Here is a 21,643-nt window from a genome sequence, read left to right as displayed (position 1 = left end):
GTATCAAATGTTGCTCTTTTCAAACTAACTGATGTAGGAATAGGAGGAAAAGCTTTAATTTGGGTGAGAAATTGGCTGACTGGAGGGAAACAAAGAGTAGTTGTGAGGGGAAATCATTCTAAATGGAGTAATGTTTTAAACGGAGTTCGTCAAGGTTCAGTTTTAGGGCCTCTCTAGTTTATTATTTTTATGAATGACATCAATGAAAATATTTCTATAAGCATGATTTGTTTTGTTAATGCTGTAAAAGTTATGGGGATTGTAGAAAATAAAGAATAAGTAAAACAACTTCAAGAGGATTTAAATCATATTACTAAGTGGGCGGATAGTTGGGGTATGTCAGTTATTGTATGGAAATGTCAAGTGTTACACTTGGGTCATGGAAATAAGCGTACGAGTTATCGTTTACAGGGTCCAGTCATTAGTCAGACAGAAAATGTTATTGATCTGGGTATGCTAATAAATCAGGACTTCAAGTTTAGTCAACAGTGCAGCATTGCAAGTAACAAAGCCAACAGAACTCTTGGGATTATCAATAGATCTTTTTCAAACAAATCTGAGAAGGTTTTTCCGCCTTAACATAGGAGTTTACTAAGACCTCATTTGGAGTATGCTGTTCAGTTTTGGTAACTTTATCTGAGGAAAGATATTTCTGTATTGGAAAAGGTTCAAAGAAGGGTAATTAGACTTGTAAGGGGACTTTCAGACTTAGATTATGATACACGACTTAGCAGGATTAATATGTATAGCCTGAAGCAAAAGAGAGTCAGAGGGGACATGATTTAATTGTTTAAATTTATCAAAATGAAAGATGTTAATGGATTAAATTTTCTATTCAAATCTCAGGCTAACCTAGAAATTAGGAAAAACTAGTACTTTAGTAGGGTTTTTGGCAATTGGAACAGCTTAGCGGAACAGGTGGTAATGAGCAAGGGGGTGGATAGCTTTGGGAGGGCCATTGATGTTTATTGAGGACTAATAAATTGACTAGGATCAGCCTAGCTGCTCCCAGAGCCTGTTGCTGGTCGTCACATTTGTATTTGTATTTGTATCTTATATCCTTTCACTTTCACCTAACACTCATTTTTAATCGACTCCGAAAACTTAGCAAGAGAGCAAAGTTTTAAGTATAATAACTGCGAAGAAAAAACGCGTCAGTCATTGAAGATGCCAAAATTTAACAAACTTAAGATGGTAAACGTACTGAAAATCTTAAGTCAACTGCAAGTTGCGAGTTGTCGTCTTCTGTTTCCTCCAACCAGGGCCGATCCTAGCAGGCGTGCAGCGTGTGCACCGCACAAGAGCGGCCAAAGCAAGGGGCGGCCGCAGGCCGCATCATATAGTTCTTTTAATCAAGCAAAATTCTTCAAGAATTTCTCACAAGAAAATTTATTATAAGTCAAATAAATATGCTGAATTTTAAATGTTCAATTATCAAAGTAAATGCCGATTTCCCGACAGCATAGCTGTTCCAACTGCCAAAAACCCTACTAAAGTACTAGTTTTTCCTAATTTCTAGGTTTAAGAAAAATAGATTGTTAGGGAACATTGTGTTAACCATTAATATCTACTCTTTAAACACATGCTTCATTTGGTTGCAAAATTTGTGACAGAACCGGTAATCAGGCATGGATACAGGGGAGGGGAGATGAGGGAAATGGCCCCCTCCTGAAGCATGAAAGAGTGCCTTCTAAAAGGAGCACTCAGGGTCCAGGGCAGCCACTATTGTTTACCCCCAAGCTTTTATAGACCTAACAATGAAGACATATTTTATATATTATATTTAAAAAAAGCTATATTGATTAGATACTGTCGCAAGCATTTCAAACAACAAATTCTGTTTTCAACAATCGCGGATGCGTGGAAAGACTGGAAAATTGCGACTCCCCTGAGAGGCAAACATATATGAATAACGAACTAAAATTTTGTAATTTTCCCCCTTTACAACATTTTTTTCGAATTAAAATCACGAATGAACTGCCCGGTTTCAGATCAGGGCTCTTGTCTCGGGTAGTAAATTTAAACGTAGCTCCAAAACAAAGATCCAAAAGGATGCCATTACCTCCCTGACGAGACTAAAGAAGGCTTAAAATTTCGTTTTTAGAACTAATTTCCGAAAATTTTGCTGTTTGAACCACCGATCTTAAGGACCCAATTAAATCTCTGATTCACCCCTTCCACCTTAACTTGATCAAACATAGCCTGAAAATGTTGACTTTAAAATCCAAAATGTGTTTTCAGAGGACAGCCCTTCTTAATATCATCAAAATTTGCTTAATTTCTTTTTCGAAATTTTGTGATGGAGGGCCCCGAATTCCATTCCCAAACATTATTACCAAAGATAGTCTCAATTAACGTCTTTAGAGAGCCCCCTAATCCCACCCCCTCAGTTTGGAATTGACTTCAGTTTCAAAAAACAGTTCGTGAGGGCACACTGAACCCCAGCCCGCTCTTTGTTCCATCGTTATCAAACAATGCGTAAAATAAGATTTTCTAAAAAAACTCTGGAGGAAAACTGCCTGGCTTATGTAACTTTTCACGGCGCTAAGGCATATACCCATCAATCGTCGAAGTGAGATGGACAAAAGTCTATAGTTGTGTTTTTCAGATATTAATATCGAAAAATATCCGAAAGATCCGCCGAAGCTTCCTAGTTTTGTTAACGTCACCAAAGATAGCATAAAACTGCGCCCACTTGGGAGCTCCAAAACCCTTCCTTCCCAAAAATAGCCTAAAATGGATTTCAGTTCTGAAAAATATTTCGGTTTGGAGTAGTTTCACGTTTTCTCTATCGTTTTCAAATATAGCCAAAAATGGTTTTTTTTTTTAAACAATACGGCCGAAAATTACCGGAGGAAAGCCGCCAGATCCCTTACCGTCACCAAAGACAGCCTAAATTTGCGTTTTAAACTTCAATTTCGAAAACTTTCGCTAGGAGATGATTGAATCTCCCTCCCTCTAGCAACGTCTAACCCAAAAGTGCTTGTTTAAAACTTCAGTTTCGGAAAATTTTCGGAAAGAGCGCCAATCTTTCCTAAGCTGCGGTCAAAAAAAAAAAAAAAAAAAAAGCTTCGAATTGATTTTAATTTTGAAAGAATTTTAGGACAGAAGTCCAACATTACTTTTCCTCTGCCTGAAGTCTCGAAAAAGTTCCTAAAATTGCGATATTTGACGTCAATTTCGAAAATTTCTCCATGCACCTTTTGAATATACCCGACTCTTTTCTCTCCTTGCAACCAAGCACAACCAAAGATTACTAAAACTATTTTTTGTACGCCAATTTTGATAATTTTCTGGGAGCAATCCCCCCTCCCTTGATTCCCCCTCCTCCGTCCTTTCTCTGATGTCACCGAAGACAGGCCATAAAATGCTTTTTTACGACTAGTAAATTTTGGTATCTATTATTACTTTCTTCAAAGATATAAATTGTACCTAAGGAGTTTCTTACTATAAAACTTTTCTTCCTTTTTATGAGTTCATCATTTTTATTTTTTTTCTTTTTTAAATTACAACTTGAAATAGAAATTTGAAGAAATATTTATATGAACTTCAAAGATTAGTCAAAATATGCAAATTACTCTTAAGGGGCACACATTAGTTCTTTGCACACGGGCGGCCGACACCCTAGGATCGGCCCTGCCTCCAACCGTCACCTGCTAGGACTTTTCGAACCTTATCCTCGACTAATTTATTACCATGCTTGAAAAATAGTTCATTATCAGAAGATGTATGAAAGTAAATGTTATCTATTTTGTAGAAAAAAGGAAGTCGCTGTAGAAAATCAAAAAATACTGATGTTTTATTTTTTAAGAATAGTTAAAACAAAAATTTTGTCGCTTCTAAAAAATTGTCGCTTTAGTCAAAGTATGATGAGTGTATGTAGTGTATATATTTCAGAAATTGTATGATGTTACCATCACGAAACTTTTCCTCATTCTCACATATGAACAGTCCGTAATAATAACCGTAAAAAAAAAAAAAAAAAAAAAAAAAAAAAAAAAAAACACACACACACCTGTGTACCCGTTTAAAACTTGAAATGATTGGCACTAAAAATTAATCCTTATTCTTCTAGTTCTCAGGTTTGAAGTTTTTTATTACTTGTGTTAAAAAGTTGAAAGCAATACTCATTCAAATACAATGATAAACATTTTTAATACAGATTTCAATTAAAGGACCACTGGAAAGAATGATCATAGTCATTTTTTTTTGTGAAAATCTGATTTCTATGGAAACTGTCAGATTACAATTGACTCTCAATAACTCGATGCTTTATCATTCGAATATTCCTTTTTCTCGAAGTTTTCGTTTGGTCCCAAAATAATTTACTGTTTTCAATACAAAATTATCTCTAACTCTCGAATGTACTCAAAGTTTCGTTTTCGTTTCATTCGTATTCATTTTTCATTTCCCTTTTTAACACATTGCTTTGCTTATGAAGGGAATAGTTTAAACAATAATGCTCCTTGATGAGAATATATTGCAAAATTGAGTGAAAAGAATCGATTACAGTTACTTTTTGCTTTGGTTGGCGATCTTAAATTTCTTTGCCAGCTAATCTTTGAGAGACTTAAAATTTCGGCTAAAATTGAAAAGTGGCCTTTATTTTTCGGATGCTTCTAATACTTTGCTTTTAAGACAAAATTACGTATAAATGAAGCAGGAACTGAAACTAATAGAGCAGAAATTGGGTCGACGACATACACATTTAAAGACGGTTTAAGATGCGATAAAAATGAAAAAAGTCAAAAAATAACTGCATTTTTCGAAGCATCTCAATAAAAGGTATTCTATATAAAGATATTTTTACGCGGTATAATTAATTAATTCTATCCAAACTACAAGTATAAGTGTTATTTCTATCCATTATGCACTATTCCTGTAAAAGAACATAAGAATTATTCTTCAGAAGGCTTTGAAGATAACTTTCCCTAACTCGAACCGATTACTCGAAGGTTTTAGCCGGTTTTTTGGGACTTCGAGTTATCGAGAGTTGACTGTATAACAAATAGTTTTCAACTTTTATATCATTCTGGAATTCAACTACAATATCATCGTCACTGAGTTATAACAGGAAAAATTTTGACGCTATCGTGCAAGAATGATCATAGTCCACCCGCCAGTGTCATTGAAAGATCAATGTCTAATTCGCACCTTTCACATCAGCTGATCTGCAGCTACTATTTTGAAGGAGTTACTACATTTTAAACAGTTCCTCACCAATCCCAACTCTCAAATGTTCTACAGCTCCCTAGTTCCTATACTTGAACTGCTTGAAGAAGAAGATGACATCAAAGTTTGCAGTCGACACACCAACCCATAAAGCGGAACAACTGGCGAAAAAGATCAAGGACCTGACACAATTTTGTTTTTAAATAAATTTTTTTATGTTTCATTTATGTTAAATGTTTTTTAATATTTCCAACATGTAATAAACAATATCTCAGAACATTAAAAAGTATTAAGAAGATAACTTATACCTATATTTCAACTACTAAATCGACTTCAAAGTTTAAAAATGTAAATTCTGGTAATTATTGTGCCGGGGACCATACTCATTCCTCCCCGTGGCCCTCTAATTATGAATAACCGAGTGTGAAAACATGATGATAACAGTAGCTTGCAATGCATTTTGAAAGGTGTAAAAGATGGTGGCACAAAGTTGACGGTTTCACGTGCGCAACATTAAGCAACACGAAAAAATTCTCCACTAGCACCCTCGTATTTCTATATTTTCTTCAGCCAATGTATCGGATTTCGGAGAGGTATGGTTACATTGGGTACAAAAGTAGTCCCGTTAGCATATAAGCAACCTTTACTCATCTAGCATCCTTGTAATACTTTTTTGACTCCGGAGTGCTCAACGGTACAATGTTTCAGCAATGTTTTTCCACCATTTAACAGATTGGACTAATTTCATTCCTCGGAAGTTCTGAATTTGCATCTGAATGTTTTCAATTCTCCCCCTCCCATCGAATAATACCAAGAAGACACATCTTCTTGTTTCGAAAGGAAACAATAATTAGAACTTGCAAAACAAGCTTTTCAGAAGATTGATGATGTGGTATCCAATCAGCAGTTTGCAAATTTTTACATGATCTCTAGCAGATAAAGTAAGACTTGTTTATGTTTATATGCTTTCCTTTATCGCAAGTAATGGAATGTATTCTTAAAAATAATCATAAAATGGCGCGAAGTTGGTGCTCATGACGGTAGAGGACTGCCCATAAAGGATGTTATGCTTTAATGGAGAGGAGGATTCGTGAAATTATGACAGTTGGTGAAAAGGAGGAAGGGAAAGGGTGAAAAGAAATGTGACATCGTGCATTTTTATGAGAATATATTTGTGAAAAATTGCGTAATTTGTGACTCAGGAAGAGGAGGGGAAAGGTGAAGAGTTACAAAGGGGGGGGGGGGGTATGGGTCAGAAAGTTGAGAAAAAGTTTGACATCATGCATGAACAGCCCCTAATGCAATACGCACACAAACACACACACACACGCTCGCGAACGTGTATACCATATATATGTATATAAATAACAACGCGCTGCATAATAGCAACATTTAAAAATAGTTTATGAAGTTATCAAAGCATGAGCAAAATAGTAATTATTAATTCTTAGTTTCTAGTTTGTTGCCATTTCGAAACAATTTTTCTAAGAAATGCGTTAAATGTCATGAAGATTTAGGAATCGTTTATTGAAAAGATTTAGGAATTGTTTGTTGAATTAAATAGCTAAATTAGTTAAATAACAAACTATTCATAAAATTTCACATCAGAAAAAATATGTGAAGATGAAAAATATTTGCTCTACACCTTTTATTACAAAATTATGAAACTGAATTCAGGAGGGGGAAAATACAGATAACTTAAGACAGAACCCCCTGAGATTAAAATGAATCATCCCTCTTTATATATAAGAAATATCATTTATTCTCTTTTGTAATTACTTTAAACGTGTTTGAATTTCTTTTCCATGATATATGTTCGACGAATGTTTTAACGTTGATAAAACCTGCAAATAAAATCTCAGTTGAAAATAATGAACAACAAAAAATAGTATTTTCAGTCTAAAAAATCTCGTTTCCTGAAGCTTTATATTTTCATAACTCTGAACTTTTTTCTAAAGTGTCTTTTTATTAATGATCCCCAGGAAACACGAAATAAAATGTAAAGATGATGCATGAATAATTCTAAAAATTTTCTTGACTTACGTCTTACTATTTTTTTTATATTCAACGTGAGGAATGTTAAAAAATCACAATAGAGTTGTAACTTTCTTTTTTATTGAAAGCTCAAACTAGTAGAGACTCTGGGGAGCGAAGCCCACCCGCAAAACGGCTAAAAAATGCAAACGTATTTGAGTTCAATTTAAAAGAATACTTCTTTTCAGAACAAAGATTAAAAAATTGCATTAAAAGTAATTTAGTTTCATTCCGTTATTAATGAAAAAAGTTTTTCCCTTCGTTCAATGATCATTTTGTAAGTGTTCCAGGAAAACCTGATTCACATGATCCACTGAAAAAGTAAAAGCTAAGAATATAATGAATGTTTTTTCTTTTTTTTTATAGCAAGAAGTCAGATTATAGACTTTTTTTCTTTTCAAAAAATGCAATATGAAAAGAAAGAAAAAATCTTGAACGTCCGAAAAAAGAAAAGTAATTGAAAAGGAAATTAAATTCTTTTAGTTAATTTTCATGTGCAGTTGAATCTCTTTAAAAAGATTAGTCAAGGACAAATTTTAGTTAATTTAAAGAGATTATTTTCATTAGACATCTAACTTGCAGTTATACTATTTGATTTTATGAGACTCCGCAGGGAATTGTCGAGATGTGTAAAAAAATATTGCTAATGAAATAGAGTAGTTTTCTTAAAAATTATAGAGGATAAAAAGTCTAAATCAATGTATTTTGTTTATAAGGACTTTTCTCTTCCATTTTATCTCGCTAGTTTTTTTTTTTTTTTTTTTTTTTTTAAAGACGGTTACTGCGTGAGTTGAAAAAGTTTTGGGAAAAAGGACACCTTTGCCTTTGAAGAGGTCTAAGAACTGGAATACATGAAATACACCGCCAGCTCAGTCATTTCCAGCCGACGACTGCAGTTTCGTGATAATTAGCACTCATCAGTCCGGCATAGGAAACTGCAGTCCTTCGGCTGGAAATGACTGAGCTGGCGGTGTATTTCATGTATTTCTGCTTTAGCCCTGGCTATTGGGCGGTAATTTACTGAATATAAGAACTGGGTTTATTTTTTTAGTGATAAATTAAAGCACTAACAGTTAAAATGTTTTAATTTTGATCAACTTTTTCTAGTTATTGAACTTTTACAACCATGATAGTTATAAACATAACAGCAGCAGTCACAAACTAGAACTACTGCACTTAAAAAATAAAAATTCCGTACAAGACCTTTTAATTGACACTGTTCGATACTACTCAAAAATGTTTTTCAACGTTCATAAGAAATAAATTAGTTGTTTAACCTGAAGAAATAAAAAAGTTTAAAAATGCCTCCAGTTGAACTGGTTTTGAGGCCCATAGTGTACAGTTTTGCGGGGGGCAGGTTGAGGGGGGACTTAAAATTCTAATAGTTTAGGACGAGGGGTAGAGGAGGTAACCAGAAGTGTGACATCAGAGTTTTTTTAAATAGCAGCAGGCTTATGAGAAACAGCGTGACATGTGACAAAGAGAGGAGAGTGAACTGCGACACTTTGGGACAAAGGGGGGGGGGGGTGAGAAGGGTCATTTTTTTTTTTGGAAAAAAGTGGGACGTCATTTTGGACAGCCCTTTGCCTTAAGACATTTATAAATTGAAAAAGAAAAATTAAAATATTGCGCAAGAGAAAAACGCAAGAATACTGTCTGTTCTCGAACTCCGCGACTAGCAGCTGCGAACGGTTCCAATTGAAAAAAGGGTGATGGTTTAAGGAAGCGCACTTCCCGATGCATTCAGTTTTCGCTTACTCGTTACTTCCTTCTTGCTATAACCTCTATTTTGATAAAATCAGAAGAGACTTGACGCATGCGCAAATTCGAGTAAGGTTTCGCGTTAAAATATCGGACAGTAAGTCGGAGAATCATGCCCCACCAGGTAAAACGCCTGTAACTGTATATCACAATTTCAGCAACAAAGTGCGCATGTGCGACCTTTTCAAGAGCATTTGTGTGTAAGAAAACTTTACGCATACAGTACAGACATTTTGAGCAAATTTTTAGAAGTAATTACCGCTTTATAGCAAAGTAAAAGGTAAGAGTGAATTTTTAACGCAGTTTAAAACCTTTTAAACTTTTTTTTCCTACAGTTTCATTTCTTTAGAATAAAATTGATTTTGATCTTTTATTTCGTTGCTCATATTATAATTTGTATTGATTTGTACGAGATCTGAATTTGCATTAAGAGACGCAGAAGGTATTAACTTTTATTTTTATCTAACATAAAATTAAAAAGAAAGTTTCTGCTTAGTCGAGTTGGGGCGGTGGCGCAGCGAAGGAGGAATGGTTGAACCCCCCCCCCCCCAGAGGCATTGGTTTTAACATAAATGCAAATTCTAATACAGTAGTTTATGCATGAGAAAGGCTGTTTTGATCCAAAAAAACCCCTTCAGAAGGTATTTCTGATCAAATAATCCCCTTCAGAAGGTATTTTTCATCAAAACCCCCTCCAGAAGGTATTTTTCATCAAAAAACCCCCTCCAGAAGGTATTTCTGACTGCGCTAATGTGGGGCGTGATACCCTGACTTACTCTAAGTGCAGCACTCCGCCACTTTTCATAAAAAGTGTTTAGAACGTAGAACACAGCAGAAGGTGAAATATTTGAACTCAAAAATTTAAAAACCAGCAGATGTTCGTGAAATTTAAGTGTTATTTCTTTAGTTTTCTGGAGTGAAAAGAAAGAAAAAGAAATGAAAGTCTGTTGCAAATAATTCTTGTTAGTAATGTTATGCTTTTTATATATTCTTCCCTCAAACATGTTTGACTACAAAATCAATTTATGCTTCCTATAATAATAAAAGCAGAACTCAACACAGAAAAGAATCCGTAATAAACTTCTATTTTCAATATTTTCTAGAAGCGAAGAAAGTCGCCTCTGATATGCACCCAGGAATACATTGATTAGTCTTTAGTTAATTAAAAAGTTAATTAAGCCTCTGGAAAACCTTTGTCTCGATAAATCTGTAAATTAACAATTCCAACTAAAAGTACTTTAGGTTAATCTCTGGCAAATTTTTAGTTAATGAGATTGGCGTGAGTAAAGTCAGTTTATATGTTGTTTGAACCATTACAGAAGGAAAGGATAAAACGATGATAAACTGAAATATAGCCGTTGTTACAGTTTCGAGAAGACGTTCCCTAGATACAGCATAGGTGTCACGAATGTAACTCTTTTCTTAGTTCGTGGAATCGACTTGGGGCTGCTGACATCGTTTCTGAAGAGATTATACCGTCAGTAAACTGTGGTATCTAATTAACGTAACAAACTAGGATTTATTGGTATTTTATGCATTTTCATTGTCAAATGCGACTATAATTTGCACTTCCAAAAGTTTCATATGTAAGGAAAGAGCTAATGTTAGACTCACCTATTACGAGGTTATAAGGAATATCTTCTCAATGCATAATATATAAGCTTCTAGCAGAAAATACATCTGAATAAGTTCAAGACTTTTTTTTTTTTTTTTAAAGGTTCTTTGTAAGCTTGAAACACTTGTCTGCAGTTATGGTTGATATGAGTGAATTAACGTGAATTTTGGTGTTTCTCCCTTATTTTACTTCCTTTTACAAAAAAGGAAGTATTGTATTCGCGAAAAAAATTTTCACTCAAAAATCGACCTTAATTTCCATTTTACTCACCCCCGAATGAATATTGAGTTTTTTTTTCGACTCGACCAGACGTGGATAAGTGCCTAAGAACGTATAGACACGCGAAATATCCATAATGACGATTCCCGAGTTAATTACAACGAATTTTCTCGTGACGTCTGTATGTACGTACGTATGTATGTATGTATGTATGTGCGTATTAGCGTATGTATGTCACATAACTCAAGAACGGTATGTCCAAGAAAGTTGAAATTTGGTACTTAAACTCCTATTGGGGTCTAGTTGTGCACCTCCATTTTTAGTTGCATTCGAATGCTCCAAAGGGGGTCTTTTGCCCCTTTTTGGGGGGAAATCATTGTTAATTTCGATGTGAACTCAAGTGGTGTTATAATTTGGCGAACACTTGGCAATGTATTGCCAGTCTTTTGCTCGGCAAGTTTTGTCGCCAACTTGGCGACAAATTTAGCGATTTTTATTTTTCTTTTCTAAATCTGGTTTTAATTTGGCCACTGTTGGTGATTGATATTTAGAGACTAAACTATTGAATCACATTAAAAATACCAATATTGGGGAAATGGTTCTAAATTGGAGTAAAAGGAAGTCATGTGATGCACACATCAGCTCTCTTTTTTTTTCTTTGTATTTCAGCGCCAAAAGGTAACTTTTACTTTTTAAGGTTTGAGTCAGGTACAAAAACTCTGATCATTCCCAATAAAATTATTTATTCTGCAAAGTGTATACGGATTTTTTCATGCACTTGTACACTGTTTTATTTATTTTTTAATGCTTTACAATTCACCATTTTTTCTTATAAACTATTTTTTTAAAAATCTTTTCACCATAAAACGAAGTAGTATTAATACTTAAAATCGTGCTCAGTGATTCATCTCCCCAATATGAAGGAGTTTTATTAAATTTTATAGACGATTAACTAGTTTTAAAATTCTTACGCGAAGCAATAAATACTATTTTTAAAAATAACCCAAAAAGAGTCTTTAAAAAAATGAAGCATGTTGATCTGTCTTAAACTAAAACGACGTTTAAATTAATAGTTACGAATTAGTTTCAACTATTTTCTGGGATTCTCCCTTTTGGTTGTCTTCTTTTTCGAATTACTTTAGAGAAGAAAATAGTAGTTCAGGGGATCCCAAAGTGGATGCGCGACACTCTGGGGTGCCGTTGGAATAGACGAGAGGTGCCCCGAAGTGTCAAAGATCAAATCGTTGTTGTTAATTAAATAAAGAAAGTGTTATGATTGCTTATAAAAGTACACTCACTCAGTTGCATATGTTTTACTGTAATTAAAAAATAACGCAAAACGAAATTCCTCCACATTCAGAACTTTCTTTATTTCATTAAACATGTAATAAATGTGGTAGCCCTGTTTCAAGGTAATTTATGGTTTTTTCCGCAATAACATTCAAATATATATACACATGATATTTGACTATCTATATCTGCTTACGCATATACAGTTCTATTTATGTACAAATAAATAAATATATACGGTTTTTTTTTTAATTTAAAAATTTTTTTTAAATATTTTCTATAGTTTTGATACAGCACACTGTATATTGTAATAATAAAAAAAAGTATCAGGTTTAAAAAACTCAGAATTCAAGGTTTTCTTTTTGTAGTAGATAATTAAATGAATAGTAGAAAAATGTGAATCTATAGCTGAAACAAATAATAGGGTGCCGTGAGTAATTTTTTAACTGTTCAAAGGGTGCCTTGACTTGGAAGAGTTTGGGAACCCCTGGTTTAGTCTATAAGCTCTGAAACATTTTTGTGACTTCAGAACGTTTCACTCTGTGCACACCTTTAGGAAAAAAGTAGTTTCTCTTCGATAATTTAAGTCGGGGAAAAAAAGTGTGACACTTATTTGCAGATTTATTTTTCTTAAGTAATCACGTATTGCCTTTTCTCGCACTTGACGGCAATTGATGTTCCTTTGATTTTTAGACCTGGGTGTCTGCGAGCACCACCGTCCGCCGGGCTCCGCAACCGGGACCTTCTCCTGGGTGGTGACGTTTCCCCATACGCAGGCACTCACACACACGCACTCACACACATGCCTATACACATACATACACAAATGCAAACACATACACACTCGTCTACTCGCACACACGCCATAACTCACAACAGAGGAATGACAGGCTGGTGGAGGTTTGTTGTGTGTTGGAGGCTCTTTTCGTTTAAAGAGGATTGCGTAAAGTCAAGAGGGTCGGGCATAAATGAGTCATTATCATAAAAACAATTATTTTGAGCTTATTAAGTTCAGAAAAATTAAAGTGACTTGAAACAGATGGATCCTTTTTTAGAGATAGATATGTTTAAGGGCTTAATGAAGAAAATATTGGTTCTACTAAACAAAAATATTTTTTGAATAGCATTATACCTTCAGCATTATAAACTCACTTAAGCGTCATTCTCTCACTAGTGAGGGAATGAGGAATTTATTAAAATTAGATTCTAGTTGTCATGTCTGATATTTGAGTTTATTTGCATACAATTATTTTCAAACTGGGAAGCAACTTATGATCATGCAGTTTCCATGCATTGTTTTATTTTCTTTTTCTGTAAAAACAGATGTAAGGGAATAACAGATGCAACCCTTCTCTAGTTTTACGCTTTCATATACAGTCGGATCCCGACTTACGCGAGGGATGCGTTCCAAAACTCCTCGCGTAAGTCGAAATTTCGCGTTGTGGAAAATTGTTGTGTATATGATTTTTTTATTAACATACCCAGTCATTATAGACATTTAAACACCTTTTAAACTGTTTTTGACCATTTTTTAACTAGTATATATTACCGTTTCTTACATAAAGAGCTGAATTTTTGCCGTATTTTAAAAAAAGTAGCATTATTCAACACAAAATACTGTTACGATGCACGAATTCAATGATCAATGGGAGAGAGAGAGACATAAAAATGAAACAGTACGGTACGTACAGTATGTAGTAATAATAAAGCATTGCACTGTAAGAGTATTATACAACTGATAAAGTAAGTTGCATTTCTAACTTAAAAATCGAAGATAATGATTTATCTTATACGCAATCTGATTGTTATTCTAATATATTTTTAAATACATTAGCTTCGCATTTACTATTACAACATTTACATCTATGGTAACACCCCTGTGTGACCCCCTGGACTTAAACGGAATGCCTTTCTCTTGATTTTTAATTATACGTATGAAAGATTCACCCATACCTAATTGTCGTGCTACCTTCGACCCACTTTCTAGTTGTTCAAGCGTAACAATAATCTTCACTTTTTCTTAAATTGTCGCAAGCTTTCGCTTTTTGTTTTCATCTAAAAATTTTGGATGAAACAGCGTGCCTAGGTGCCACAATATTTCATCACCTTTCATATTTAGAATAAATAAATGAAAAATGAGGAGTGGTGATACATACACAATACATACACAGGCTTTAAACAGGCTTTGGTTCAATTTTGACGCCAATCGCTCCAAGAGGTGATTTTTTTTTTGCGAATAAAAATAGCTTTGTTAATGCAAAAATAAGAAAGATAAATCGTAATAGAATCTCGTCTGCGTATTTCTCGTGATTTTTATTGTATGGAAATGATCGGAAATATTATCTCAATGATTTAAAAATTTTAACTGTTGCCATCTTATGTTTGTTAACAAATAAAATATTTGTAATTAATTCAAGCAAGGCTTTTCAAATAACTTTCAATTTTCGCTCTTTGCTTTGCTTTTGCAATAATTCAGACATTGGGATGATCGTCAAGTTTTTGCATGTGTAATTTTGTTTTTGTTGGGAATATTGCTTACTCGTCAAGCATGGGGAGGGATCAGAAAAAAAAAGAAAAATATAGAAGAAAGTTTCCTGATAGCCACAACATACCAGTTTATTTTCTTCTCTTTCTTGTTTCTGTCAAACAAGTCTTTAATGACTGGATTTCTCTGATAGTTAATGGCTTTCCTTCTAACAATTGCTGTTTCTTTTTCTTTCATAATTTTCTCTGTTGTAGGCATAAGCTCCTGAATTGCTGTAATTTTAAGTTTTTAATAGAGCGATCAGATCATTGTATTTTTCATCGTCCGAACTAGAACCGTAAACCATGTGGTGAAACTTTTCAGAAGGTATGCTTGAGGTATTACGATAACCATGAACAAATTAGTAAATAGTCGTAACTATTAATAAAACTCCATAATATAGAATGAGAAAGATCTAAAATAAGGTGACAAACATTGTTGCAAAAACAAAGGAGTATAATAAGGCCTACGATCAAATTTGGTAGGCCTTATTACCCGCTGACATCGTGTACAAAGAAGTACATAAAAGTAAAACAATTGCTTTTTATATATAATTCAGACATCAAATATCGACAGAAGCATTGACAACAGAAAACTGGAGTGCAAACCTGTATCTGAAAGTGTAATATTACAAAAGGTATTGAACATTCAGTCGAACGATTTTTTATTATTCGTGTTGCACAACCGCTTCGCGCAAACGAATCGCGTCGCATCGGTCACAACAAGTGAGCAACGTGTCGTGACCAGTATAAAAAGCCATCTATGAGTGTTAGCTATCTACGAGTGCGTTCTTGACTGGATACGAACATTTTAAATTGTATTTTTTTTGTTTAGGCCATATTAGCCGACAGGCTTTTAAACCCGCGCTTTCCTTAGTTCATTAATATTTGACAAATACTTTTTAAAAGTTTTCCTTTGTAATTATTATTTATAATTACATTTCTTGACTTTTTTCACGTTCAACGGCTTCGAATATGGAACGCAATTTTAAAAAACCATTTCTCCGATTGATGTCCTTCAAATTGAGATATCATACTTGTGAAAAGTTAAAAAAAAAGATTCTTTAAGATATTGACTGATATCTTTGTTTGATAACAGAGATATGAATTCAAGTTAAGTTGACAGTAATCGGGTAAATGTTTAAGCTGCCTTACGGCAAACAGGAACGAATTACTTCCTTATAAGAGCAATTTATTTTCATTTTCGTGTCAAACTTCACCAATTCTGAGGCTATTTCCTGAATTTAAGGTCCATTTAAGTTATTTGATGTTCCACACTCCCCGAAAAATATATATTCCGCAGTTTTTCTAAATTATGATAGATTTCAACGCGATATTCTTCAATTTTAAGGTTGAAAAAGCAGTATTTGGATTGCTAAGGTTGGAATTATTTTTTTCAAAAAGTCTTTTTTATTTGAGATTTATTTTCAGAAACAATGTGCTTTTACATTCAACGAAAAGAAAAATAATCCTTTAACTGTCACAGGTTGGAAATTATTTTTTCGAAAAATCAAGCAATTTAATCACATGCACTTGTGTTAAAAACCAGTAAGCGTTGTTTCAAAAAGTGCGTTGCAAAAAGGTTATTTTACTTCAATAATTTTGACTGTGAAGCTTAATTAACGAAAATAAAGATCTTATGTGGACACAATCCGTTTTGCACGTCTGTTAAGTAAACTGTGCTTTTAATAAAATACTAAGAATTTAATTCGCAATTCCAGAGCTCGAATACGCTACCTTGCGGTGATTAATAGTACTAAAGAAATGGTAAAACATTCCATTCCATGTGTTTTCTTTGGGGTAAATTACAGGCTTCAGACAGTTTGTGATGTAATGTAATTTCAGAAGATTAGAAAAGAAAGCTTCCCACAAACACGATGAAAAATTACAGTAATTCACTAAGCGTCAAAGAATGTTATAAGTTACAGCATTTGTTTGTTTTACCTTTTTCATCCGCCATTAGACAGGGGCTGCAGCGCCCCCTATAGTTTATTGGAGTTGCCAATACGTGAACTTACATAAGTGAGTTGGAAGTAGTAACTCTTAAATTGATAACTTTTTCATGATATTTTAAGTAAAAAATTCCTCTTTTATACTAGTTGAAAGCTCATAGATCATAAAATATACTAAAAACAAAAAACATCCATTTCGAATCAGAATTCAGGCTGGGGCGCAGTAAGGCTGTCTCACTCTGACTCAACTGCAACCATCTCACTGTACCTCGCTACGTCTTTTTCTTCTAATTCTACATTTTAAGGAGTTCGTTTAAAGTCTACGCTCAATTTTTTTAAATGATAATTAGCTACATAGGTAGAGTATTAAATTTGATCATATGAGAAAATTTAATTCATAAAAAAATGTTATAACTCAATGCATGCGAGAGTCAGAAAAAAAAATCTTTCCTGAAATCTATAAATCATTTGATCGCAAACACAAGCAACAACGTCATATAAGATAATCCAGCCGGCCAATTGCTGCAGATTTATGGATACCTAGCATCATTTCCCGACTATAATTAAAAATTCCATAAAATATCTTTGTCTCACTTTGCCCCGCTTCTCACTGTACCACAACCTTCCCTGTATGAGAAAAATAAATAATCGAATAAAATAGTGAATGGAAAAAAAATAAGGGAATGAATGAATAAATTAGTGAATGATGAAATAAAGCAATGTAAATAGGTTAATTAATAAATGACTACGTACGTGATCTAACAAATGTTTGAAAAAGCAAAATAACTGAACTACGTCACTTTGCCCCATCCACTTGGCCCCGCATGCACTTGCATAATTTTACAAAACATTTAAAATAAAAACAAGCTTACTATTACACGAATAAGTACTGCAACGAATATTAGTAGATCTCAATTAATGTTTAGTATGTTTATAACAATAACTTTATCATTTTATAACAACAAAAATAGTTTTATTATTATATGGGTATCAATTTTTGAAAATTGCTTGTACTATCATATGCTTTGACCTTCAGAGATATTATCCTAAGTGGAATAGACTACATGTGGTGCATCCTGGTTGAAATATTGCCAGAAAAGTGGTACAAAAACAGAATAAATATTTCCCTATTTCACTTTGCTTCTCATTCCCCTACTATGATGCTAATTTGTATTTTCTTTTTCTTTTTTCGTCATCCATCGCTGAAATATGTTGATAAGAACAGTTTTGGAGCATTTGCGTTTCATATTGCCATTTTCCCCTCAATGTTAAGAAAATCATATGAAAACATTTTATTAAAATATTACGAATTGTTTGTCGAAAACATTGTGATAATTTGAACCTGTAAAATGCATGACTTCAATGAATTGAAGAAAGGGATTTGATGTGATTCGCATAAAAATATATTTTTCCCTTTGAATACGAAACTTCGAATTTGTTTTTTAACTTATTATGTCGAATGATAACTACTCTAGAGTCAAAAACTTGTGGTAAGTAATAACATAACATTGATGTTGCTAACCGCAGTCTAGATTCGCATAGTTCTGAGAGAAATTGTTTGGTAATACTTCAAAATTGTGCGCAATCATTTTAAATACGTAATAAGTATTCTTAACGTACTTTTCTCAACTTTTAAATTACTTCAGTTCGTTTATCTTACCAATAAAAAGTGCATTTTATGCATCGTGAGCTTTAATATATCTCATGAGAATTCAACTTATTCTCAGATTTTTTAGCGTGCACAAATTGTGTCTTTTAACCATGTTTTTGTTTTAATTTCCTTCTACTTTTAATTTCCTATAAGAAATAAATTGAGTCAAAGCCCTCTTTACTCGCTATCTTTGTCTTAACTAATAATAAAGCTGAAAGTCGCTCTTCCTGGATGTCGGGATCTCTCTCTGTCTGGATGTCTGGATCTCTCTCTGTCTGGATGTCTGGATCTCTCTCTGTCTGGATGTCTGGATCTCTCTCTGTGACGCGCATGGCGCCTAGACCGTTCTGCTAATTTTCATGAAATTTGGCACAAAATTAGTTTGTAGCATGGAGGTGTTCACCTTAAAGCGACTTTTCGAAAATTTGTTTTTTTTTTTTTTTTTTTAAATTCCAATTTCAAGAATATTTTACCGAGCAAATTATCATAGCATGGACGAGTAAATTACCGTAACATGGACGAGAAAATTACCATAACATGGGCGAGCAAATTAACATTGCAAACTGGCGAGAAATTCATCATCCATTATTTGTAAATATACAGGTGAACCAAATGATATTTTAATTTTCTACTACGGGCAAAGCCGTGAGGGTATCATTAGTATATAATAGAAGAAGAATTTAGAAAAACTAAACCAGCTGATACAGGAAGTATAAACTTCACTGTCCCTTAATTGCCGGACTGTAACGTCATCACTCCAAGTTTCCATAAATTTTTATCTCAAGCAATAAAAATAATTTAACTTATTTTATTTTTGAAAATGGGAGAAAGTAATTAAAAACACGATTAAGGAATTATAATACAGTACATTTCTCTCTTTAATTGATTTGGCCCCACAACTAACTGGGATTAGCATTTTTGTCTCAAAATTATTTTTTAATTAAAAGTAAATTTAGATAACATGAACTGTGTTGGGAATTTTGAAGAAAAGGGTAATTATTTAAATTTAAATCAATTTATCTCCCGTTTAATTTACGAAAGGTGCCGGGATTAATTGTTCCTCTGCAGTCAGTTGAGATACTGAATGACGAGAGGAAAACATTTTTCGCAAGAATAAAAGAATGCATCTAAGACTATTTTAAATTTAATCAAGGTTTCCAAGGAGTGCAACCATAATATGCATGGGACAGTGTATTAGTTTATCTTTAATTAATTACATTGCTAATTAAGTTTTCGAGCGGGCCATAGATAGTTGTTAAATGTATTAATTTGTTAACAACAATAGTTGAAAACTTTTAATGTGCTTCACTAAAATACTTCGTTATTGTTCTTAAGGAAGTAAAATAAAACTGTGGAGCTTAATTTCGAGATACAAACGTAATTAAGAGCAAATTGCAGAATTTAATGCCCACACGCATGTTAGAGTTATGAGCAATTCCTTTCTCAGTGAGAAAAGCGTCTCGGATTTCATGACGCTTAGCCGCAATCACAGTTTAGCTGTACCATAATGACAAGAGTTTTCATGCTCAGTTGACCTAAGTAAAACCATGGTTTCCTGGAAGCGAAGTCGCCAATCTTCGCTTCCAGGGGAAAACTGCCGCCTCTTCGCTCCTCCGAACTCGCTCCTCGCAAACTCCTCGCCGAGGGGAAAACTTGATTCTTCTGCGCATGCGCACTCGAGCTAAATCGACGTCGAGAATGGCCACGCCGGAATCATTTGACTTTGATTTCAGCATCATGGCGAGGAGCAACGCCGAAGATCTGCAACTTCGCTGCTAGGAAACCAGTGCTTAACATGGCTTTTTAGAGCTCAGAAGCTTAAAAAAATTTCTAATCGGAAAAACAGATTTCTCATAGCCCCAAAATTGTGATGTAATATATATCTGTGATAAAATTTTATATTTTTTTAATTATAATAACGTGTCTCTTATATACGGGTTTTGGATAAGATCTGTCTTAAAAAGTGTGATCAGTTCACTTTTTTTGATATTAAAAAATATATATGTTACCGTTAAAGTATAAAATCCGTTCTTTTATAGAATAGGGTCAGGTGGGGTAAAATGGGTATAAAATAGCCAACGTTTGGCTTTTCACTCAAATATTTCTGTCAAATTATTTTGTTTCTATTTTTTTTTTTGTTTTATGTATACATTAGATATGTTGAGAGTAGAATTAGGTAATTTTCACACATTATTTGGTTTGCATATATATGTGAGGGGAGTGTTTATGACTGTAGGTTTTGTATACCCATTTTACCCCATGCAGGTGAAAATGGGTAGCCTATGGGGTAAAATGGGTATGATAGTCAAAAACAATAGGAAATGATAAAAAAGGCATAATATTTGTTCAGTGAATTGTGATAGCATATAATTAAAAGTTAGTTAACAAAATTTAACTATTTAATTCAAAAAATAAAATAAATAGTGCATACAATAAATTTGAAAAAATCATATGATAATCAGACCTGTCATTCTTTAAAAAAAAAAAGGCCTCTATTATTAAACTGTGGCTCAGTAAAAACTTTAATAATTTGATGTTCTTCAATGAAACCTACGTCCTCTATATCAGGAAAAATAAAAAAATCCCCTATCTCAGATTTTTTCAAATATGTCACCTCATAAGTATTTCCGTCAATAGCCATAATTTTGCCAACAAATTCTTTCATGCTTTTTTTCCCTAAGTATAACACTTTCACCCAGGCACCTATGGTTATACTTTGCCCATTTTTAGCTGTTTCTTTTTCTGATTCATTTTTCTTGAAGGGTGCAAAGCTTCTGTAAAACCTTTAACTATATATTTAAGATCCTTTCGATCTTGGGGGTACCCACATCTTGCCATAAATTTCAAACTTTCAACAATCATGTGTTCCTGTTCATTTGAAAAAAACTGGCAATTTTCCTGATCCCTTGTGACCTGGTGTTTTTACAACCCATCTCCTTAAAGTCTCATAGGGAATCTTGAACTTCTTTGATGCATTAAAAATTGATGTGCCGTTCTCTACAACCGCAACAGCCTGTTTCAAGTCTTCCTCTGAGTAAGCAGGCAACTTCTTCTTCACAAATACCCTAGGCATGTCAGAAAACCTGGAAAAAAAGACTTGTGTTAATGTACTGTGTGATTTTTTTTGTCTACATTTAATATTCATTAAATAGAAAACAATATAAATAATTAGTGCTAAAACTTTTTAAAAAAGTGTAGAATTTTTGATAATACGAAGTTATTAATGTTTATTGTCATTTGGGTTGCTATTAATGCAGTATGTTTTTGACATTCAAAAGAAGTTTTCACTCAATGACCAAAAGCTAGATTAAATGGTCAAAAACTGTTTTAAACCGTCTAAAGCTGACCAATGTACAGAATTATGTATTTTTTTTATTATCTTTACTAATAATAAAGCTAAAAGTCTCTCTGTCCTGAGGATGTCTG

This window comes from Uloborus diversus, chromosome 2 (genome assembly GCF_026930045.1).
Source record: "Uloborus diversus isolate 005 chromosome 2, Udiv.v.3.1, whole genome shotgun sequence".
Classification (NCBI taxonomy): Eukaryota; Metazoa; Arthropoda; class Arachnida; order Araneae; family Uloboridae; genus Uloborus; species Uloborus diversus.
The sequence above is the reverse complement of the archived record's forward strand: the minus strand, read 5'-3'. Positions refer to the sequence as shown.